At 36.7% G+C, this 26,050-nt stretch overlaps 1 protein-coding gene and 1 non-coding gene across 4 annotated transcripts in view; one reads left to right on the top strand and one right to left on the bottom strand.

Annotated features, from left to right (window-relative positions):
- DIAPH2 (diaphanous related formin 2) overlaps positions 1-26,050 on the bottom strand; it is a 953,573-nt gene that overhangs the window by 28,118 nt on the left and 899,405 nt on the right. The gene's annotated exons all lie outside the window — the stretch shown is intronic.
- On the top strand, positions 7,087-7,159 carry TRNAE-UUC (transfer RNA glutamic acid (anticodon UUC)). The gene has a single exon. It is a non-coding gene; the product is annotated as a tRNA-Glu (tRNA).

The following is a 26,050-nucleotide window of genomic DNA, read 5'->3' as shown; positions in this document are numbered from 1 at the left end:
ACATGAATTTCTGATTTGTTTAAACCATATGGGGCATCTAAAAGTGCCTTACTTAAAAAAAAAAATCACAATACAGAAGAAATGACTATGAGGATGTGTTAGATGCTTGGAAGTAGGGCAGGGCCAAGTTCCATGCTGGGCACACAGACACTGTCTTTTCTGGGATGGCCCCTCTGTCTAGATTACTCCTTGGGAGCTGTTATGTTTTAGCAATGTTGCTTTTCCCTGGAGTTTCACTCAAAGCAGAAAGCAGGAATTTGGCAATGGGGATAGGGGCATGGAAGTGACAAGTTAAACCTTGCATTTCCTTAAAACTATGTTCAGAAGCACAACAATAACAACAACAAAACCCCTCTTTGCAGAGCAAGCCAATTACAGTGATTCTTTGGCAAGGAGAATAAAGAACAAGAAAAGTCAGAAAACAGGACTAACTTTAGAGTTGATGTGTAAGGAATACAGCCTTTTTATATATGGAAGTGAAAGTGTTAGTTGCTCAGTCATGTCCAACTCTTTGCAACCCCATGGACTGTACCCTGCCAGGCTCCTCTATCCATGGGATTTCCCAGGCAAGAATACTGGAGTGGGCTGCTATTTCCTTCTCCAGGGGATCTTCCCCACCCAGGGATAGAACCTGAGTCTCCTACATTGCAGGCAGATTCTTTTCCATCTGAGCCACCAGGGAAGCCCCTTACATATGGAAAGTTAAAGTCAAATTGTATTTTTTAATTAAAAAAAAAGTATCACCTTTGAAATATTGGATTTTGACATTAACTTCAGCTGTAGCAGTATATTACCCATAGTATGTACCTAGGAAAGGAAAAGATATATTGTTTTGATACAGAAATATACTGATTCTGATAAGTCACAGCTGTTTCATAATTGGCATTTTTAAAAGCAACTACAACATTACCCATTCTTTCAGTTTATATTAATGACTATTAAAAAGTTTTATGCTTACTTACAGAAAAGGGGGCATGAAAGTATTACCAGTCTCTAAAATTTTTCAGATGCCAGTTTATTTCCCATCAGTGAATGCATCTGTCCTTAAAAAGAATGAAAGTGACATCAAAATGTTTCCCTTTGCCCCTTGCCTCCTTTCACTAATGATATGTAATGGCTGCTGAGCCTGCAATAAACGTGTTTGTGTCCAGTCATATTCCCATCATTTTACAATCCAATCTGATTTCTTTAACAGAAAAGAAAAGAAAGCAAGTCACAGGAGATAAGCCCAAGTTCCTGCTTCAAGGCATTCCCTGACATCAGCCTTCTCTTCGTACTTCTGCTCGAAGTGCCTGATTTGACAAAGCACACAGAAAGTCAGCAGACAAGTCTCTTCACCTCCTCTCCCAAACTGTCTGACAGGAGTCAATAATGAATCTTTCACACAGCTACAATCTAACAATTTGAGATGAAAGTCTGATGGGAAACTTTCTAGCTATTCCTTACAATATTTTATTAAAGAGGGGTATAAAAACGCATCTGCCTCAGTGGGGCTATTCTCTCCTCTGGTTCAACTCAATCCATTTTAACACTTGGCAGTTTCAATAACAGAAGATACAGGCGCTTTGCATGCCACATGAAAGCAAAGGATTCGGAGATGGAAGCAAAAACGGAAAGAAAAAACAAACAAACAACAGCTTCTTTTCTATAAAAGAATTTCTTTAATAACAGCAGCTGGGAAAAATTTCTCTGAGTTTGTGCCCTTCTCCTACCGTTTTACATAAAGCAGCTACCATACTTCTCTTCCTAGCCTACATCTACTGACAGACTGTCATAAGCAAACAACTTTTCCTCTTAGATTGCAATAATTATCTTCTGTATTTTTAATGCACTCAAAACAAATTTTCTTATAATAACATCACAGTGACAATGCCCCCTGTATTCCCAATGTAAAATGATATATTTTAAATATGATAATCATAAAAGCAGCCTATCCATAATTACTATTCTTAGGTTAAATAAAATATCAACATTTTTTATTCATGTTTAGGTTAACATTTGCAATTCAGCTTTTTGCAATATTTAGATGGAACTGAATAAGTTATGGGAACATTTTTTTAAAAGAACAAACTTTAAGATTGCTTCCTTTTTGAATGGGTTGTCATCCTTACTGCCCACAAATGCCCTTCAACTTATAACATTAAAGAAGAACTTGAAGTTCACCAGATGAGCCCATTATTAATGGTTAGCTATGTCTCTGTGCCCACCAACTGTTATCTACTCAATTTTGAACTTGTACTTAATGATTATTTAGAAAGAAATTATGTCTATTTTTATACAATGTGCTGTGATTACTAGGATTAATAGACATAATTTAAAAACTTCTGACACATTCAGATTGTAAACTGGTTAGTGTGGAGGAAGTGGAGGGATCAAGTTCTGTCACTATATCCTGATACATATAAACTAACTACATATAACTTGTGCACACAGACTAACTTGGGAGTAATAATGATGTGCATATCTTTAAAGGTCAATTTCCTATAGGTTAGGTATGAGGATTTTCTCCTAGGAGAAATAGCTCAGAAAAATAAGTAATTAACAAATATACAAGTAAATACATAAAGTACCTTCATGTGGAGTTAGAAGAAACAGCTCCAATCTTGTTTTGCACCCTCTTTCTCCCTTTTAAACTCCTTAACTTTAAATTGTTCTAGAGGGGAGGTTAGCTGATATTTTGTAACAAATGGTTACCTTTACTAAGCATCTCCAGCTTCTACAACATTTTGTGATGCACCATTACATTATCCACTCTGGGATTCAGTGCAGTTTGCTCCCTCTTAGTCTATCCTTTACTAAGAGAGTGAAAACACTAAGAGAGTGAAAACTAGTCCCTATTTAATTAACCCAAAGGCTGATTATCCTTATACCTTCCTTTTCCTAGGCTAAACATTTCTAAACACATGTTTGACTCCCTTATCACAAATTTAAGGAAGAGAGTTGTTGATACCACATCCGTTCTCAATTCATGCAGGTCAATAAAGTGTTTTTTAAAAGATAGCCATTTTTAGAAGAGCCTCATGGACTTGTACAATAGTTTGGAGATAATGGAACACAGAATTTTAGAACTGGAAGGGAATTTGTGGATTATTTCTGTTTAGTCTAACCCTTCATTTTAGAGATGATTACACTGACCTCCAGAGACGAGGATCAACTTGTCATAAATACCATGAACAATAAAGATATGAAAATGAGAGGTTTAAAGCAGGGAACGGGATGTAAAGTAATGAAAAGTGAAAGTGAAGTTGCTCAGTCGTATCCAACTCTTTGAGACCCCATGGACTGTAGCCTACCACGCTCCTCCGTCCATGGGATTTTCCAGGCAAGAATACTGGAGTGGGCTGCCATTTCCTTCTCCAGGAGATCTTCCCAATCCAGGGATTGAACCCTGGTCTTCCACATTGTAGGCAGACACTTTACTGTTTGAGCCACCAGGGAAGTAATGAAACATAATCATAATTGTTCTTTCATTTATTGGATAATACATGATTATGCTTTTAGAAAATATATATACATGAAGAAAGCAATAAAATGATAGACCACAATCTTCTGATGGTCTTGTATAATAAATACTTGAAGGAAGCAACTAGGGAGTAACAGTAAGTTTAACATTCTTATTATAATACAACATTCATTGATTGAGTTCTTTGGTAAGCAAAAGTTCACTGGATTATATATATAAATCCTATAATATATGAATATATACTATATAAAAACAGATTACAGATTTATATTATTAAATATATAGATTATATTATATATACATATATGTATATGTATATATGTTTTATACACACATATGTATATGTATGTGTGTATACATATACATATGTGTGTGTCTATACGTGTGTCTCTCCTATAATTGTCCAAGGTGGTGCCAGTGGTAAAGAACCCACCTGCCAATGCAGGAGACAGAAGAGATGTGGGTTTGATCCCTGGGTTGGGAAGATCCCCTGGAGGAGGGCACGGCAACCCACTGCAGTATTCTTGTATGGAGAATCCCATGAACAGAGGAGCTCGGCGGGTTACAGTCCATAGGGTTGTTATAAATATATAGATTCTACTTCATATATATATATGTATATCCAATAATCTGCATTTTAGTGGGCCTAAAATATTTTTATTTTATTTTACACTGTCCACGAAGTCCTTAAAGTATACATTTATACAAAGATCTGAGAAGAAAAGGACAGTTATGCACCTTGATCAGATGCGCGATGGGTTGGCTGACTTGCTATGGATATATACACACACACACAAACCTTTGTGAATGTAGCTATATACATTTATACATACACACACACACACACACACACACACACACATATATGAAAGTGAAAGTGTTAGTTGCTCAGTCGTTTCTGACTCTGTGACACCATGGACTGTAGCCCACCAGATTCCTCTGTCCATGGGATTTTCCAGGCAAGAATACTGGAGTGGGTTGCCATTCCCTTCTCCAGGGGATCTTCCTGACTCAGGGATTGAACCTGGGTCTCCTGCATTGCAGGCAGATTCTTTACTGTCTGAGCCACCAGGGAAGTCCATCTATCTATCTACCTATCTATATGTATATATCTGATGCTTGGCACCACATCTTTATTAACAGGCATTGGACTTCTACATAGCTAAGATTAGAAAGTTAACAGTTCTTCAAGCTGTAAAGATAAGTTAGAAAAGTCACTGCATTGCTCACTCTGGTGATTCTATCATGTTCCCCATTGTTGATGGCAGGGGCTCAAAGCTGCTGGTATCATGTCATTGCTTTTGTTCATCTTTGTCCTAAACTTCATGCTACTGACATCCATTATGTGCTTTAATATTTAAGACATCGTTTTCAGATTTTTGCTCTGAACTGGGTATTTTAATTTAGGTTGATTGGTCAAGTTCAGTTCAGTTCAGTCACTCAGTCATGTCCGACCCTTTGCGATTCCATGGACTACAGCATGCTAGGCTTCCCTGTCTATCACCAACTCCCAGAGTTTACTCAAACTCATGTCCATTGAGTCAGTGGTGCCATCCAACCATCTCATTCTCTGTCATCCCCTTCTGCTCCCACCTTCAATCTTTCCCAATATCAGGATCTTTTCAAATGAGTCAGTTCTTTGCATTAAGTAGCCAAAGTACTGGAGTTTCAGCTTCAACATCATTCTGTCCAATGAACACTTAGGATTGATCTCCTTTAGGATGGACTGGCTGGATCTCCTTGCTATCCAAGGAACTCTCAAGAGTCTTCTCCAATGCCACAGTTTAAAAGTATCAATTCTTTGGTACTCAGCTTTCTTTATAGTCCAACTCTCACATCCATACATGACTACTGGAAAAACCTTGACTAGAGGTTTTTTGACTAGAGGAAAAACCTTGTCTAGCCTCGACTAGACAGACCTTTGTTGGCAAAGTAATGTTTCTACTCTTTAATATGCTGTCTAGGTTGGTCATAGCTTCTCTTCCAAGGAGCAAGCATCTTTTAATTTCATGGCTGCAGTCACCATCTGCAGTGATTTTGGAGCCCCCAAAACTAAAGTCTGCCACTGTTTCCACTGTTTGATTGATTGGTAACGAAATATAATTCAAAGCCAACTGTCTGTAAACAAGTTAAATGAGTGCTCGGTTCCATAAAGTCTCTGTTTCCAATTAGTCTCTGGAATCTGAATGAGCTGTATTTCGTCAATAGAAGTATTTGGAACTTGAGCTGTATTTCATCAATAGAAGTATTTGGAACTTGACTAGAAAGCAATACCTTTTGTCATTCATTGTGTATGTCACTTACTATTGGGTATCTATTTTATTTAATTTTATTTTTTTCCATTTATTTTTATTAGTTGGAGGCTAATTACTTTACAACATTGCAGTGGTTTTTGTCATACATTGAAATGAATTAGCCATGGATTTACATGTATTCCCCATCCCGGTCCCCCCTCCCACCTCCCTCTCCATCCCATCCCTCTGGGTCTTCCCAGTGTACCAGGCCCGAGCACTTGTCTCATGCATCCAACCTGGGCTGGTGATCTGTTTCACCCTTGATAATATACATGTTTCAATGCTGTTCTCTTAAAAAGAGACTCAGATGTATAGAACAGACTTTTGGGTATCTATTTTAAAATGCTAGTAAATGCTGTTGTTTTCATTGACTTTGACTCAAATTCCTTTTAACAATGACCTCCTCATCTTATTCCCAAGAGCCACAAACATGGTGTGACTAGAGGAAAAGGAGATGAATTTTTGTGTATACATGGTTAATATACATGAATCTTGTTATAGTAAAGCCACATATCCTATTTCTAAAACAATTACCTTCCCTCCCAAACTCCTCCTTTTCTTCCGTTAAACATGATAGTTTTTCAGTTCATCTTTCTACATGACTCATACCAGCAGCCCCTCCTGCCTCTACTTTAAAAGACTGGTAATCATCTGGTTCAAATCTCCAATCTCAGTAATAGTCCAGCAGTCACATAGAATTTAGCATTGTAACCATTCCAGTGCAGTCTTGATAATGTTATATGATGAATTAGAAAAAGTTCTCATAGTTAATATACTTTATTGTACCAGTCACCCCTTGATGCTTCCATTTAGTCCTTGTAGTTTGTTGTTTATGATTTTTCTATGGCTTACTTGAAAATTTTCCTTGTTTGCATTATGTGCTGTATTATGTTATGTATTATATTATGTATTATGTACTATGTTAACTTCCTGTTGTAATTGGTCAGCATGCCAACATCACGCACCTACTCAAATACAGCTTCAAAATTTTTTATCAGCTTATAGGTTTTATTTAACTGAAATCATTAAAGTAGTAGAGACTCCTGCTACATGTTTGGATTCCACTTAAATTGCTGGTATAATTTTGAATTACTTTGTATCAAGTTTTCCAAATGCCCTTATAAAGAAATTTTATAGCAACTATATACATTTTTTAAGTGAGGAAAAGCAGCACACTTCTTTTTGCTTTGTTTTTAGGAAAATCTTTCTTAAAAATATGCTGCTTTCTAAAAATTTGTTATCTGTTAAAAACTATACTATGAGCCATAACACACAGTGTACCTTCTTTTTGTTGAAAACTAACCACTTAAAAGATAACATGGCGGGACTTCCCTGGTGGTTCAGTGGTTAAGACTCTGTGCTTTCAATGCAGGGGGCACAGGTTTGATCCCTGCTCAGGGAACTAAGATTCCCCCATGCCATGAGGCATGGCCAAAAAATTAGGAAAAAAAAAAAAGGTACCACGGCAGAAAAGAAAGAACACTGGCTTTAGAGTCCCAGGCTCTGAAGAGAACTGCCTACTGAACTGATGCCTAAAATAGGGATAATGTTTCAGATCTCAGATGGTTACTATCAAGATCAAGTGAGATCTCACAGACATAGAGCTCAAACCAGTGTTTACCAGTAACTATTGGGTGCAAGATAGACTTAAGGATGTATTGTAAAACACGGGGAATATAGCCAATATTTTGTGATAACTATAAGTGGAGTATAACCTTTAAAACTGTATAAAAAATAAGTTAAAAAAGATCAAGTGAGATATTTTCTGTAGAGTGCCAGGCAACAATGTTTGGCACATAGTAAACATTAAATTAGAGAAGGAAATGGCAACCACTCCAGTGTTCTTGCCTGGAGAATCCCAGGGACAGCGGAGCCTGGTAGGCTGCTGTCTGTGGCGTCGCACAAAGTCGGACACGACTGAAGCGACTTAGCAGCAGCAAACATTAAATTAATTCAGTGTGTTAGCTGCATATTAATCTGAACCTTAGCAGGTGTGCTTCATAAACATATCTCATCTCAATGTACCAACGTTGGGTGGGTAGGGGGGAACACAAGTATCAATTAACAGCTAGAGTTCAAGAATGAACTACTGAATATCTGAGTATTGAGAGGATGGTAGTGAGAATCAGTTTATACTTTCTATATTTATTTTGGGGGCAAAGAATTCAGAGTGAGGAAGAATTTAAAATGCAGATGATCAGGATTTATGAGGAAGAGATATCTTTTTTCTCATTACTATAATAAACAGCAGTCAAAAAAAATGCCTCATCAGACTTATGGCAGATAACAAAGAAAGTACAACTTTAATTACATCCTTGATTTACAGATAATGTTGCAACATCTCAAACAATGAACATCTAATTTTTCTGCAATCTATTTGCAAAGATGTGTGTACGTGTATGTGTTTTAGAGGTGGGAAACCATTTTTCATTCCATTCTTTTTAAATGAGGATGCACTTAAATAACTGTTCAAGAAAGAAAATGCAAATGAACATTAAACTACTTACATTCCTTAAATTCTTTTCCAATATGTGTCAACTTACACACATTGTTATAGATCTAATCAGTGTTTATATACTCTCTTGTGATCTAATTCTTTCACTTAACATTGTTCATGCAACAGGACCACTATCAGACTATACTTGTTTCCCTATAGCTCCTCCCACATCTCACTTTGTGCTTAGACATTCTAACAGATATATGTTGCTACCTTGCTGTTATTTTAATTATAATTTCTGGCTGGTAAAAGTGGTGTTTTTCCATGTGATGATTTATTGTGCATTTTTTTTTTCATGTAAACTTTCTCTCTCCATCTTTCATTTTGCTATATGAACTGCCTGGGGGACCAGGTCTAGAGTACCCTTACACATTTCTTCCAGTATCAACATAACCAAATTTGTTGATTACTCCACTAACCCTGTACAGCTAAATGATATAACTATACACCTAATCATTGTCCATCCTCCTATGCTTTGAAAACAAATATCCAAATGGTCTCCAAATCCTGCAATAAATCTCTAAATTATTTCCCAATCTATTCTTCTCTAAGACTACTTTCATCTTCTCACAGTTATTTTTAGAAATCAGCTTAGAAAGATAACTAAAATACACACTTGATCATATAACTCTGTCTCCAGTTAATGAATTTTTTATTGCTTTCAAGACAAAGTGAACTTTTTGAGCACAGCCTAGAAGGCCTTTGCAATGTAGCCTAATCTCATTTACAGCCCAACCTCATTCTCTCATTGTTTGCATAAATTCTATAATACATTACATCTAAATATACTACTCGTTGTTCCTGAATATCATTCTTGCTTTTCTGCATAACCCTTTGTTATGTCATTTTGCCTCCTTATTAGACTCAGGTCCCCTTTCTCCCTATTCTACTCCAAATGCCTATGAATATCTTATATATCCTTAAGTTTCATCTCAAATATGATTGACCTCCTGAAGCTATTTCTCAACTGGATATGGCTTCGCCTGTCTGTGAATCTCCAGGGTAGTTACAGCTTGCTAAGAATTATTTGTATATTTGTGCTATCCCCTTGGAATAGCTTATAAGCTGTTGAGAAAGTGAAAGTCGCTCTCTCGTGTCTGACTCTTTGTGATCCCATGGACTGTCGAGTCCATGGAATTCTCCAAGCCAGAATACTGGAGTGGGTAGTGTTTCCCTTCTCCAGGGGATCTTCCCAACCTAGGGATCGAACTCAGGTCTCCCACATTGTAGGCGGATTCTTTACCAGCTGAGCCACAAGGGAAGCCCAAGAAGATTGGAGTGGGCAGCCTATCCCTTCTCCAGGAGATCTTCCTGATCCAGGAATCAAAGTGGGGGGTCTCCTGCATTGCAGGTGGATTCCTTATGAACTGAGCTATCAGGGAAGCTGTTGAGAACAGGGGCTCAACTCACATCTTTCTCTCTGCAAATGCTTTGCACATAGTAGGCATTCTGTATGTTTATCTTGAACTGAATATTCCTCAAGGTCTGAAAATCCCTATAACAGCAATAATTTTGCCTCCTACAAGGTTGGATCATCCCTGCACTCAACATAAATATGGAATGAATACAAATTACAAACATGAACACTTTCAAAGTCATACAATTGGGTAAAAATTAAGAATGTGTATATTCTTACCCTCCTAAATGTAAGGTATACCTCCCACCCTCCCAGTTATGTCTCAGAAAAAAAGAAACTGTCTTATACTCCAGTCCTTAAAGATTCTTTAATTATAAGGGCCTTACCTAAACTACTCTATTTTTTAATATTAAAGTACTACTTCGAGAACACACATTAGTCTGGGACAAACTCAATTTGAGTTTTAGGTGATTATGGAGGTAAATTTACAGAATGAGAGTGGAGGGTTGGAAACAAGAAAATGTAACACAGATCTAGGAATTGTTTACAGGGTATGTCCCCAGAGTATTAAGTGTTGGATATGATGGAATAAAAAAAAAAGCCTTTGAAAGATTACTTAAAATTGCAATTCAGTAAATACCTAGAGAAGATAAAAAAAAAAAATATATATATATACATATTTAAAATGACTGGAATAATCAACTGTCCTAGTGCTGTGAAACTGGATATGCATGGCTTGGGATAAAGGTGACAGGGGTGCTATCATACACTGATTAAAGTCCTATATCTCTATCTAAAACTTGGACATGAATGTGATGTATTCCAGAAAATTGTCAGGTAACTCAAAAATGGGCTCCCATGCTTATAGAAACACTGATGTCAGTGATATATGTGAAGAAGCACAACAAAATTGTTTTATAAGATGGATAGTGGGGGGGGGGAGCAATTTTTCTATATGCAGATATTATATTGTACCATATGCAATTTGAATCCATCTATACAATTAAATGAATTTCCTATAATAATTAGGTGTTTTACTATTTCATATACATTTGTGAGAGGCTATCTATATTCAAAATGGTCAAAAACTTTAAAAAATATTCACTTAGGAAAATGGGGCACACCTTATCCATACTTTGAATCCATGGTGGTATGCATCCCTCATTTTGACCACAATAATAGTAAGAGCTGCCACTTAGAATTTGCTGGGTATCAAGGACATTGTTAAGAGATTTGCATATATGTCACTGATGCTTCAAGCAATTCTATAGGTGGGTATTAAAAAGCCATTATATAAATGAGGAGAGTGTGCCTCCAAGAAATTAAAAAGTTTGCTCAAGATCATGCAGTGAATAAAGCAGTGGACATCCATGGAGTTTCAAAGTTCACAACCTGAACCACGATGTCGTATGGCCCCCACAAGCACTGAGCCTGAATTTCTAGGTCCATGAATTTGACAGGATGGTGCTTAATATAAACAATGGTGAAGTCAAAACTAGGACAAGAACAAGAATTTTTGTAATCCATAAATGCATTACCATCTTCAATACAAACCCTTTTAATACATTTTTTTATTCTGAATACATTTCAACTAGAAACCTGAAAAATACCACACTCATGATCTATTTAGCCTCATGATTCTATTTCTAGTGAGATTCACCGAGGGATGCTCTGTAGAAAGGAGTGGTTTACCCTTCTTTGTTTCCCTAACCTTCTTTCTGCTAACCATGTGTCTACAGTGCATGAACTGCTCCAAATCACTTTACTTTCCAAAACATGCTAATTCTTTATACTCAGTATTTTGCTATAATCTATAAGGGAAATGAATCTGAAACACAGTAGATATAGATATACATATGTACAACTGAATCAACTCTGTTGTACATTTGAAACTAATACAACACTATAAATCAACTATACTTCAATAAAATAAATAAGTAAAATAAATAAATAAGTATGCTATTTCTTCACAACTTCTGGGGTAACCATGACTTCCCCTTCTTCACTGTTTACCTCTGTAATGTTTCAAGGATACTCCTCAGTGCCAATATTCTTGGCTTTGGTAAACAGGTTTGCACATATCGTATCAAAGCTTTTGTGATTTCAGTTGATGGATTCTGAGCATAGTCTCACTGAACCACTATATTTTCCAACAGAAGAGCCCTGATTGTTTTAGCCTTTTATACCAGGGAATCCTCACTATTTGTTGGTTTATTACAAATGCCTTCTCTGGCCTGATGCGGCCGGATGCATGCATGCACAATTGTGTCTGACTCTGTGACCCCATGGACTGTAGCCCTCCAGGCTCCTCTGTCCATGGGATTCTCCAGGCAAGAATACTGGAATGGGCTGCTATTTCCTCCTCCAGGGGATCTTCTTGACCCAGGGACTGAACCTGCATCTCCTGCATTGGCTGGCAGATTCTTTACCACTGAGCCACAGAAGCATCTTCTGTTTGGACGCCAATCTCTTTCCAGATGCTGACCAACAGAAATGTTGACCTATCACCGTCCTGAGTTCATCTTTTCGGGGGATAGCTACCAGTCACTCCTACATTGCTTTGCAAGACGGGAATGAACAAGTGGGAGCCCGCCAGCCTGTGAATGCAGCCTGGCTTATTTTACCTTTTTTCCCCACAAAATACTTTTTACCCACATGGAAGCTCATCTGCCACTTCTCAGCCCACTTGTGAGCCTCAGGAGAGCTTCCTGAGTTTACCCCTGGCAGCTTGGCATTTCACTTTTAGTGAGCTCAGAACAGTTGAGTGTCAACTGCAAACTCTCTTTCTCCAGTTTCCTTAACTTTTTGACAGAATCAACTACTTCCTTGAAGTAATTAAAGCGATAATGTTTCAAACTGAAGGAGAAATATTAAGTGTAAAATTATCCTCCAATTAAAGAAAAAATGCTCCACGCAGTGGTATTTTTTTTTTTTTCATTTCACCCTTCTTCACAGTGATGATGAACAGTAGATCATAATAGAAGCCTAGATTTAGACATGCTACTGGCCTCATACCTCTGAAGGCATAAAAGCCAAAGATTAATCTGCCAAATATCCTAAAATGCATTTACTTTCACTGTCATCAATCCTTCCAATTGGTCCCCCCCAGGTTGCTTTGTAATTCTATCTGCCTCTTACATATTTAAAAAGCCTAATGTTTATCATTACTTCATTTTTAAAGCTTTTATTTCCTTCTCTAGGAAGCCTTATTAATTTTTATACTACTCCTTTTTCAGAATGTAAAATAAATAAAATAGACTTTAGTCTTCTTAGATATGCCTCAATGGTATGAAGTTTTATTATGAATTAAAAAAAAAAAATCAATGACCAGAATTCTAATTTTCCCATAGACATTTTAACAGAAAATAATGAAGACAAAATTTTAAAACAGATTTCTGTTGTAGCTAATTTAGTATGTGAAGAAATAGAATTCTAAAGTTTGTTTTTTTCTTTTGATCAATACAAAATTAATTTGCACAATCCAAATATACTCAACTTTTGGGGGTGTCTATGTGAATGTATATCTCAGAACAGTGGTTTTGGAGTAAATAATCATAACCTAGGTGCTTCTCTAGCTATAACCTAGACATGTATGAAATGAAAAATTATAGATTGTGTAATCGCCTTAATATCTGCCTTAAAGTTCTGTCCTGAGCACAGGTTGCTGTGTCAGTTAAAGTTCCTGAATGATCCACACAAATCTCATGTTAGTAGTAGACGCAGCATGATATAGTGGAACGAGCACAGAATTTAGACTCAGAGGTCCAAGGCTTACATTTTGCTCAGCCTCATTTAAGTCAGGAAACTAGTAATGAGTCACTTAATCTTTCTAATCCTCAGTTTCTTGACTTGCAAAGTGAGGAAGTTAATTTATCTATGTCCACATGTTTCTTGTGAGGCTGAAATAAGATAATGTAAAATTTTTTTAAGTAGTTAATAAACAATAAAGTTTTATTAAAATCAGTTTTATTAACTGCAAGGCTTATCTAAAAATAGACCTCTTGCCAATGGGCCACTTTTTATCTTTTCTATTGCTGGCTCTCTATTTTATACTATGATCCCTTGAAAAATAGTCATGGCTTTATGACTGTGTTCATAATTAAAAAAAAAATTGAAATCTTTTTCTATGCCATCTTAATAAGCATGGGAGAAAGAGCCTTGTTGTTTTTATTTTACCACTTTCTTTTTAGTTCAGGTTCTTCAGCATAGGCCACTCTGATGATGTTTAAAACCAAGATATCAAATGACACTGTCATGATCTGGAAATGTCTGCGAGGTCCAATGGGAAGTCTTAGCAAATGTCAGAGTACCTCTAAGGCAAGGCAGATCCTCAGGATGGATAATGATGCAAGAGTTCAGTACTAAAGATACATGCAGCAGGATGCTGAGGAAAGGCCTGCTTGAGGCTCAAAGGTCAAGCAGCACAAGTTTAATACGAGTAAAGTAAAAGGTCACTTAGCATTGTGATTAGCGATGCTGAATGGGTACAGGGTGATGTAATAGATATAGTCAACTAACACTTCCATTTCAGGAGGTGTCAGAATTGATATTTTCATCCATTCCCTTCCTTTCTGACAAGTAATTACTTAGAAAAGTCAATGACTGAAAATACATCCTAGGCAGCCGTCAACTGTTTGGTAGTTAGTAGTCTACTGTGGTTGAGTTGCAGTTAAAAGGCATTATAGTGGCTGATGACTTACAGCCTTTAAGGGAAGATAAATTATCTCTACATATCTGTTCAGAACAGTCCTAACTGGTGTGTTTATCATTGGCAATTCAATTGTTAATTTTTGCTTTAAAGCAAAACAAATACACATTTTCAAGACAACACAGAAACCTGGAAGAAGAACTGATCCAAGTAGATGATATGAAAACGAGGAATACATCAAATATAGCAGATGCATAGCAATAAGCGCTAAATGAAAGTGACAAAAATACCCCCAATAACAGTATCCCACTACCACCACCACCAACAACAATAACAAAATATCCCCAGAAATAAAAAATTAAAGGTCCCCCCCATCTGCTTTAAATAGCTATAAGGAATGCTGAGATATATGGTAGTGTGTGAAAGTTAACACTACACATTCATAACACAAAGGACTTGTTTCGATGGATAACATAATAAAATCCTTACAGGGTGATGGCTCATCCTGGGATATGAAGAATAATTGGAGTGGGATCTAAGCAATTTTCATGTGGCATCCACAGGGTCTCAAGAAGAAAGTGAAATCAAAAGGACATATTTGAAAAAGAGACTATATATTTTAAACTCATTTTTGATCTAGTCAGGACATTAAAGGATTTATCCTCATAGCTAACTGGCTAGTCAGGTGCATTCTGTGGTAACCATTTAGGGTTTACACAGGTTAGAACTGTAAGCTACACAATGAATTTTTCCTACATCTTTGTATCTTTAACACCTAACATGGGGCCTGCCACAAAGCTTGTAGCAAATAAAAGTACGTTGAATCACAGACACTTTGCTCTTATGGGCCTTAGAATCTTGGGACTGGATTGGCCAAAAAGTTCATTTGGGTTTTTCATAAGATGATACAGAAAAACCCAAATGAACTTTATGGCCAACACAATATACAGATGGGAAAAAATAATTAAATAACAAGTCAGTGAAAACAGATGCTAGGAATTATAATGAGAGACTCTCTTTTTCATGTCTGTACTTCTTCTTCTTTAAAGCATGACTTCTTTTTGATCTTCTTGGGATAACTATGATATGATATCAGCCCAATTTTCTGATAGGTCAGGATTGTATAAATCAGAGATGGAAGCTGGACCAGAGGACAAATACCAGTGAAGATCTGTCTTGCTGTACAAGAGAGCTACTTTTGACTTTAAATCCTCATGGTTTCATACTATTTAGGTATGTATTTCATTGGTGAAATTTCTACTTGCTCTTGGTGATTTTAATTCAGCATTTACTCTGTCTACTATGCACATGGAAACAAAAAAGTGAGTACATAAAACATAGATGTAATACTATTTAGTTTGAATCATTTTTAAATTTTAATTTAAATTTTTAAATTATATTTTTAATTGATTTTTATTGAAGTATAGTTGATTTACAAAGTTGTGTTAGTTTCAGGTGTAGAGCACAGTAATTCAGTTATACACACACACACACACACACACACACATACATTCTTTTTCAGATTCTTTTCCCTTATATGTCATTACAGGGTATTGACTATATGTCATTACAGAGTATTGAACTCTCTGTGCTATATAATAGGTCCTTGTTGGTTATCTATTTTATATACAGTAGTGTATGTTAATCCCAAACTCCTCATTTATCCCTCAACATGATTTTTGCATTCTTAAAAAGTTTTCAATGTCTCTATGCTAAATTATTTGAGTTGTTCTAATTGTTTTCAGTACCTCCCCCCACCCCCCGGCCCCAGAATCTGTCCTTGTTCATATTTCTAGATCAGTTCAACTGAAGAGTACCCTGACAAGGCAAGGAGAGTTGTTTAAACCTTAATACTTACAACAACTTATCCTACAAATCAAATTGTCTCAATATGGTACAATAATAAATCAGATATAATTTTGATGCTGAGTCTGATGTAACTGAGGAGTTGTAACATACACAGGTAGTCCCCAATTGTACACTCCTTTGTTTGACACTGTCTGTTTTCACTTCATAGTAAATAAATGTTCTACTGCTGAACTCACATATTTATTATAATAAAGTACCACACTTATCTTTTAGCTATCTTGGTTAGATTTTACTTGGAAAAGTTTTCTCTGCATAAAAGAAAAAGTGATTGAAAAGACACTGTCTAGTGTCTTCTTCTAAATGGTTCCCAGAGGTCACTTTCTAAAATCCAAATTTGATCATGGTACTCTTCTGCTTAAAATCTGTCACAGCATTGTAAAGCAATTTTCCTTCAATTAAAAAAATGTAGAAGTCTAGAAGTCAAAAAAAGAGTGAATATGTATGTGTATAACTGATTCACTTTACTACACAGCAGAAGCTAACAAAACACTGTAAAGGAACCATACTCCAATAAAATATTAAAAAAAAAAAACCAAAAACAAAACCTGTCAGTGGATCCTACACCATGTAAAAGTTCAAACTTCTTTATATCAGAACCCTTCTTGGCAGCTGCCCAACTCCCCAGCCTGATCTCTCACCTTGCCTCTTTACATCTGTTCCTCAAGCCATACACTTTTCCCCCCAAGCCATATACTTTATATTTTTTAGGACCATGGCAAAGCCTCCATTTCTCCCAGTTTTTTAAAGAGCTATGCTCCAAACCTGTCTGGCCTCCTTGTCTACTAGGAAAACTACTTTATATCCTTCAAAGTTCAATCTAAATATAAAGGCTTTCCTCATAATCTGCTCCTTTCTCCCACTAAAGAGTTCAGTCTTTCTTCCATTGCAAACCATATACACCATTATCCAACTCAACAAATTTTAATATGATAGTTTTCACATTAGTCTCCCCAACTAGACTGTTGAATTAAATTTATAGACATTTTGCTCGGATGGGCCTTAGAGTCTTCTATTGGATTGGCCAAAAAGTTCGTGCAGATTTCTTGTAAGATGGTATAGAAAATTCCAAACGAATTTTTTGGCCAACCCAATATATAGGTGGGAAAAATAATTAAATAACAAGTGAGTGAAAACAGAGGCTAGGAATTATAATGCGAGACTTTTTCTTCATGTCTGTACCTCTGGCATCTAGTGCTATGAGGATGGTGATCTGTCCTGTCATATCTTTGAATCTTTGCAACTTAGGACAGAATCTGGTTCACAGATGTTATATAATACAATACTTACTTAAATAAATAAAAAGTGACTTAACTCAGAATTCATCAGTTGCCTAGGGACTAGGGTTGATGTTTACTTTTGTTTAGCAAACCTCTTCCCCATAGATAATCTAAAATTAATAGTATAAATAAGATTATAAGGAGAATATTTTAAATGCTTAAGAGAACAAACTTTTCAAATCCCCTCAAGTACTTTATAAGCATCAATTTACATACAATTGACATGCTAATTACAATTTAGCCATATTTGTTCATTAAAACTGGGTCCTTAAGGACCTCTACTAGGCAATGTTTGAATGACTGAATCTTGTTAAAGTAGCTGAAGCTTCTGAACATACTAGAGATACATAAACATGAATGTCCTTAAAATTCTTCCATAATCCCAATAATGTTAACTAAATCAAAATGGCCTTTTTCATTTGGTAAGATGCTTTATTAAATACTGTTTCACTTCATTTTATGATACTACTTAAGTCCATTCATTGTTACTTTAAGGATTAAAAAAATACCCACAATGTTATTAGTAAAGGCTCTCTATTATGTATTATAAAGCCAAATTCTTTGGCATGAAATACAAAGCCCTTTACCATCTATGACCTCTTCATTCTCTCCTATATAGCCCATCTGTGTATCCTACCACTTCTTGCAACTAACCCTACAGTCCAGTTATACCAACTCCTTGCACTTCTTGAAACATGCTGGGTCTTTTCATGACATCATATTTTTATACATACTGTTGCTTTTCCTGTAATTCCTTTTGGATACTCATGACCATGAATTCATTCATTAACTCTGATATCTGCTTTCCCATGCCTCAAAGACAGCTCCATAAAGAAGCTTTTTGGTCATCTAAGAAAATGGTTCTCAAGGCAAGAATAATGGAGTTGGTTTGCCATTCCCTTCTCTAGTCAAGGAGATCAAACCAGTCAATCCTAAAGGAAATTAACCCTGAATTCATTGGAAGGATTGATCCTGAAGCTGAAGCTCCAATACTTTGGCCACCTGATGCAAAGAGCTGACTCATTGGAAAAGACCCTTATGCTGGGAAAGATTGAAGGTAGGAAGATAAGGAGATGACAGAGGATGAGATGGTTGGAGGGCATCACCAACTCAACGGACATGAGTTTGAGCAAACTCAGGGAGAGAGTGAAGGACAGGGAAGCCTGGCATGCTGCAGTCCATGGGGTCGCAAAGAGCTGGACACATCTTAGTGACTGAACAACAATAAGACAATGGTAGTCACCCATTTCTCTGTGTTCCCAGCATATTTTGTTGAGACATATATTATTTATGATAATACATATTTCTGTCTACCTCCATTTGCATGAGGTCTTTGAGTGCCAAAACTGCATGCTATTCATCTTTCTATCCCACCATCGAGCATTGTATCTGGCACAAAGAAGGCACCTGTTGTGGATTGAATTGTGTCCTCCAAAAAGATATATTGTAGTCCTAACTGTGGTACCTGTGAACGTGACCTTAATTGGAAATAAGTTCTTTGCAGATGAAATCAAATTAAGATAAGGTCATACTGGATTAGGGTAGGCTTTATAACCAATGACTGGTGTCCTTTTTAGGAGAAATTTGGCAACACAAAGACTCAGAGGACACAGAGAGGGAAGAAGGCCATGTGGCAACAAAAGCTGAATGTGGAGTGATGCAGCTGCAAGCCAAGGAATGGCAAGGATTGCTGGAAACCACCAGATGCTAGCTTCTCTGGTGGCTCAGACAGTAAAGAATCTGCCTGCAATGTAGGAGATGCAGGTTTGATCCCTGGGTCAGGAAGATCCCCTGGAGAAAGGAAATGGCAACCCACTCCAGTATTCTTGCCTGGGAAATCCCGTGGACAGAGGAGTCATGTGGGCTACAATCCATAGGGTCACAAAGAGTCAGACACGACTGAGCGACTAACACTTTCATTTCACCAGATGCTAGTAGTGAGACATGCAGTAGATTCTCTCTTCAGTGACCCCCAGTGGAATCAACCTTGCCTATACCTTGATTTTGTATTTCTAGCCTCTAGAACTGTGAGAGAATAAACCTCTAGTTTTAAGTCACCTAGTTGGTGGAAATACATTATGACAGTCAGGAAACTAATATCTGCATGCATGCTAAGTCACATCTGACTCTTCGTGACCCTATGGACTATAGCCTGCCAGGCTCCTCTGTCTATGGGATTCTCCAGGCAAGAATACTGGAGTGGGATGTTATACCCTCCTCCAGGGAATCTTTGACCCAGGGGTCAAACTTGGCATCTCTTATATCTCCTGCATTGGCAGGTGTGTTCTTTACCACTATTGCCACCTGGGAAGCCCAGGAAACTAATATAGCATCCAATATATTTTTATTGAAACCCACTCCAGAATGACCTAATAGAGGAGATTCTTTTATTCAGTAGAGGATCTATGTCCAATAAATTCTCCAAAGCATCTATTCTTATCTTCCATCTACAAGTTTCAGTAAGCCTATGGAGAGTCCCTTTACAACTTCCATATGTGTTTAAAGACGATTCTGGCTGGAAAGAAGGGAACAGACATAAAGCCCAAAGAAAACTGACTTTTTCTCTTTACCATCATATCCACTGGGAACAGAGCAGAGACCTCAAAGCCATAGCTGAAATATTTAGGATCATGATTCATCCAATGAAATTGCTTCTCTGTTGTAGGATATTCCCTTTGGAGTTTTGGCTGGTGTTCTGTGCTCTAAAATGGGCCATATAATGCTGGAATCATCATGTGAATGTTTCCTAGTCTATAGTTTAATGGTAGAGTCATGAGGATTATTGCTATTACTGCTATTGCTCATAAAACCTATTTTAGGGGAAGTTTAGAACAAAAGTTACAGTAATGCACCCAGTAGATCCACATATAAAGCCAGGTAAAAATGTTACTTCTCTAGCCATTTCATTAACATAGTTGCTGTTATATAAACATAACTATATTCTATAGTCACAGAAAACTTTATTATTTATGAAATGCTTTGAGACACACTCTTGTTTAAAATAAAAATAACATCACCTTTTATTCACTTTTTTTCATTAAAAAACTCATTTTCTACCTTACTATCTTTTTCCTATTCTGATATTAATTTCCAATTTTTTATCTGAAGTCCATTTCTTCATCTCTGTTTCTAATTTTCTTAATAAGGCATTTTCCCACTCACCCTATTTACAACTATAGTCCATCACATTCATTATAATGATGTCTCTGTAAAAATATTTAAACTCTAACCTTTGTAGCTAGATCTCTCTTCTTATCTCTCTCACTTAAAAACCATAGAGTGAAATAAAACACAAAACTGCAAGTAAAGGAAGACTGCATTTCATAAAGGTTGCCATACAATTGCTTTTCTGAAGATTTGGTTTGCAGCCAATGGACCTGCAACTGTTTCTTTGTTGGCTCTAGAGCTATCATCATAAAGAAATATTAGAATTCAGTGATATCTACAGTCTTCCTCTCTTCCAGGGACTGGTTTAAGTCGAAACAAACACAGTGCAGAGTGTAAGCTGAGAAAAGAGACATATACAAATGATGCAGATGCTAGACACACAGATTATAAAGTATCAAAGAAACACATAGCAAATGTTCCAGCCTGTTTTCTTTTTTATTTTTTTATTTAATGTTTTGGCCATAACACGTGGCATGTGGTATCTTATTTCCCTGACAAGGGATAGAACCCATGCCCTCTGTATTGGAAATGTGGAATCTTAACCACTGGGCCACCAGGAAGTCCCATTCACCAGCCTTTTTTTTTTAAGCTTCTTCAGGAAGGCCTTGGCTAAGACCAATGTATACTCTTCTGTCTGCTGACAAACCCCAACACAAATGCTGAGAGACCTATAGGTGTCTTGTTGGGAGATCGCTAATAGATTTATAGTGGCTCTTGGTCTGGAACAGTGTGGAACAGATAAGTTTTGGAGCCACCATTTTAAGTAGCTAAGAGAGGTCAGTCATTATTTGATTTTATTTATGTTGCACATACTTAGGGTAAGTACTATCACTTTGTGTTGGGATCTATTTGAGGAGGGGGACTATTTTAAGCATGTTACAAATATACATTTATTTAACTTTGGAACTCTGTAAAGTAGGTAATTTGATTATCTACAGATTATAGAGGAGGAAAATGTAACACAAAGAAGTCAAACAATTTACCCATATCATACAACTATTGAGCTGCAGAGCTGGGATTCAAGTCCAGGGAGCCTCTTCTCTGTAGTCCAAGCAGTAACCACTATCCATCCTGACTTTCACTGATTTCTGGGCCTTCTAGACTATCTTGGTTCCAGAGGAGGGAACCTCTTCAGCCTTTCTCAGTTTCTTGGATTATGGGTTAGTTTCAGTATCCCATTGGACTTTATGATTTACTCAGTGTTTAAGGTGTAACAAAGCTTCTAGCAGGTACTGCTGGATTTTTTGAGTGGGGGATGTAATCTTTGTCTTCTGAGAAGTTAAAAATGAGTTAATCATAAAGGCCACATGAAGACCAAAAAAAAAAAAAAAAAGTAATGTAAGGACCTTTCCAAAGCTTTCTATGCATCAAGAGACTGAGAAACGTGGAAGTGGGTACTTAGATTCTGCACCATAATTCTCCTCTAGGCTAGAAGTTGTGTTTGAGGCCATTACTAGGCATGCTGCTATGGATCTATATGTCTGCTTACAGAAGGCTTACCATTTGAGACTGACATCACCAGTTATGTCTTTGCTAGTTTCCACCATGACAGGAGGACTAGCCTGTAATTGAGCTATGTACACTCTAGTAGTATATCAAAGGGAGACTGGCGAATATGAAGATGAATTCTAATATTTATATATTCACATATATAATATGTATAATGTGTGTGTATATACAAGTACACATACACATAGGCACATATACATATATGAGGCTTCCCTGGTTTCTCAGATGGTAAAAAATCCACCTGCAATGCAGAGGATTCGGGTTTGATCTCTGGGTCAGGAAGATCCCCTGGAGAAGGGAATGGCTACACACTCCAGTATTCTAGCCTGGAGAATTCCATGGACAGAGTAGCCTGGTGGCTACAGTCCATGAAATCACAGAGTCAGACACAACTGAGCAGCTAACACTTTCACTTTCTTTCTTCTCACATATACATATATACACATGCATGCATGCTAAATTGCTCCAATCATGTATGACTCTTTGTGACCCCATGGACTATAGCCCACCAGGCTTCTCTGTCCATGGCAAGAGTAGTCTCTCCAGGCAAGAATACTGGAGTGGGTTGCCATGCCCTCCTCAAGGGTATCTTCCCAACCCAGGGATCAAACTTGCGTCTCTTAAGTCTCCTGCATTGGCAGGCATATTCCTTACGACCAGCGCCATGTGGCAATACCCCATAGGTATACATACACACCAATATATAACTAGAGAATGTTGAGAATTCAGTCTATGCCAGTCTCTGTGCTAAATGCTTCATAGAAATTATTATTCTATTCATCATCATATCAAACCTATAATATAGGTATCATTATTTGTCCTCTTTGACAGATGAGAAAATGGTGGTACAAAGATGTAAAGTCAGTTATTAAGTAGGAACTGTCAGGATATATACCCAAAATATCATCTATTACATATAATTTGAGTTAGGCTTTATGCTTTATCATACTTTCTTAAAACTCTTTTTACCTTTATATTTTCCCAATCTTTTTTTTTTTTTGCCTACTCATTAAATAAAGTTTTTTAAAGTTAGGCAGAGAATAGAGTTGAGGCTTCAGTGAAATGTCAAATATTGCAATATTGTGTTACAGCACTAGGCCACACTGGATTTGAATATTTTCCCTCTTTAGTTTTTCTATTTCAGGTTTAAACAACTGCTGCATATATATAACATCCCTTGTAAAAAGCCTATTGTGTTTGCAATTATCGGAGTCTTAGAAGTTGAAGGCAATAAAATTTATCGTTGCCATGCAAAAAAAAAATCCTTATCAACACAGGCTATGGTAAAAATGTCTTGTTTATTGGTTGATCTGCGATATGTGAATAACATCCAATTCTGTTATGTTTAACAAGGAAAAAAATAAAATGCTATGAAAATGTTGTGAATATTTTATTATCTTAATTAGGATGTATTTTGAAGCAATAAATTTCACATCCTTGGCACATGATGATAAGCTGATACATATGCTAGGCAACTATATTATCAAAATTAAAATACATTCAGTGCACAAAACAGTAGTAAGAATAACATAAATCTAGATTCATTATTTTAGAAAGGAACATAGTGTTATGAGTTGAATTATATCCCTCCAAATTCCTATGTTGAAGTTCTAACTCCTAGTGCCCCAGAATGTGGCTTTATTTGGAGAGAGGGCCTTTAAAGAGGTAATTAAATTAAAATGGGGTTGTTAGGGTGGGCCCTAATCCAGTATGACTGGTGTCCTTATAAGAAAAGGAAATTACGACAGATAACACAAACAAATGACCACGTGAGGACACAGCAAGGTGGCAGCCATCTGCAAGGTAAGGAGAGAGGCCACAGAAGAAATCAAACACGCCAATACCCCAACCTTGGATTTCTAACCTCCAAAACTGTGAGAAAGTAAATTTCCGTTGTGTAAGCTACTCAAAAATATGAACTAACTTTTTGGCCAACCCAATATTTGTTACAGAAACCCTAGTAAATGAATACACACAGTAATGATTAAGAAGTCAATAACTATTACAAAGTTCATCAAAATTCTATAATTTAGAAGTTCTTATTTTGGTGGTTGTTCAGATAGGAACTCAAATATTGCTTTTCTCTATGGTGATTTTTAGTTTCCAAGTCCTGTCCGATTGTTTTGCGACCTCATGGACTACAGCCCACCAGGCTCTTCTATCCTTGGGAATTCTCCAGGCAAGAATACTGGAGTGGGTTTCCATTTCCTTCGCCAAGGGATCTTCCTGAACCAGGGATCAAGACAACTCTGTCTCCTGCATTGCAGGCAGATTCTTTACTGCTGAGCCACCAGGGAAGACCACGGTGGCTTACATTAAAACAAGCAAACAAACAAAAAATAACTCTAGCTATCTTGATATTTTCTATTTACTTTATCTTATGGGAAAGAAATTTATATTTTCAGAAAGAAAATTGTTTAGCGTAAAATTGATTAGATGCTATTTTTTGAGGTGATGGTTCCAGAGCATAAATACCTATTCCTTAGAGTAGGTATTCTCAAATATAATTTAGTCCTGAATGTTATGTTTACATCCATTTAGAAGTTCACTATTTAATTGAAGCTGTATTAATTGTTGATTTAATTTATTATCTATTTATTTCCAATGTTGATTTCCTGATTTTTCTTTTTTTTTTCCATTTATTTTTATTAGTTGGAGGCTAATTACTTTACATCATTGCAGTAGTTTTTGTCATACATTGAAATGAATTAGCCATGGATTTACATGTATCCCCATCCCGGTCTGATTTTTCATGTAACCTTTTCACATTCTCTTCTCTAGATATGTACAAACAAAATAACTTAGTAAGATTAAGATGTCTAGAGACCCTTAGTGACCAGATCAAGGTCACACTGTTGTGGACTAAAACTAGACTTCTGCAAGTCTTAATAAGCCTAAGTATACATATCTCATGATCATTAGCTGAGTCAGTGCTAATTTCACAAATTATAAGTCAGAAATGTTTTCATACATAATTATGGGCCATTTGACTCATTTTCCAGACTTCATGCTATAATTTGTTGGTTTTTAACTTCACAATGCCATTTCTAAAGACTGGGGAAATGGAAAATAGGAATTTAAAAAAAAAGTCTTTAGGAAGGAAGTTATATGCAGAATAACCAGTATGGGAGACTCTAAGATTTGGGAATAACCAGAGTGAGAAATCTACCTAGGGCCTTCTGAAAATAGCCTCTGGATTAAACAAATTATTGAGAAAAAAATAAGATAAAAATAACCTACCATGACACATGTTTTACTGAATCATAACAATGCAAATATTAGTTTCAAAATTCATACAATCGAACAATAACCAGGAAGTGTTACTGATCTAATTTATCATCACTTGCGATGTTTCAAACTTGAAACCAGGCTTGGGCTGACTGAATTGGTGTTACCAGGCAAAATTGCAAAGTAGGTGGCCTTCTATTTATTTTTAGGCATTCCTTCCCTGCTTCTTAGTGGATGTACAGGGCCCTCATTACTTCTCTTTATTCCCTAGCTTAGGTCCCAAAGAGGCACTCTCATTGCTAACCCTAACCTTCTCACCAAATAACCCTTGCTCTATAGTACTTCTCCCATTTTCCCTGCACCTCAACAAAATATTCTGTTCACTCACAACCTAGAAAGTAGTCAGAGTGGAGTAATTATTAATAATATGGAGGTATAAAATAGTGATAGTAATAGATGCTTGTGTTTTATAGGAAGATCTTGTTTACATGCAGCCTGAATTGAAGGAGGAGGTCTTTTGGGGGAGATTAATCTTCCCAATTGCTCTTATCTTTCCTTCTTTAGGGGCTTCCCTTGTGACTCAGCTGGTAAAGAATCTGCCTGCAATGCGGGAGACCTGGGTTCGACCCCTGGGTGGGGAAGATCCCCTGGAGAAGGGAAAGGCTACCCACTCCAGTATTCTGGCCTGGAGAATTCAGTCCATGGGGTCGCAAAGAGTTGGACACGACTGAGCAACTTTC

This window comes from Odocoileus virginianus, chromosome X (genome assembly GCF_023699985.2).
Source record: "Odocoileus virginianus isolate 20LAN1187 ecotype Illinois chromosome X, Ovbor_1.2, whole genome shotgun sequence".
Taxonomy (NCBI): domain Eukaryota; kingdom Metazoa; phylum Chordata; class Mammalia; order Artiodactyla; family Cervidae; genus Odocoileus; species Odocoileus virginianus.
This window is presented reverse-complemented; position numbering and strand designations above follow the sequence as displayed.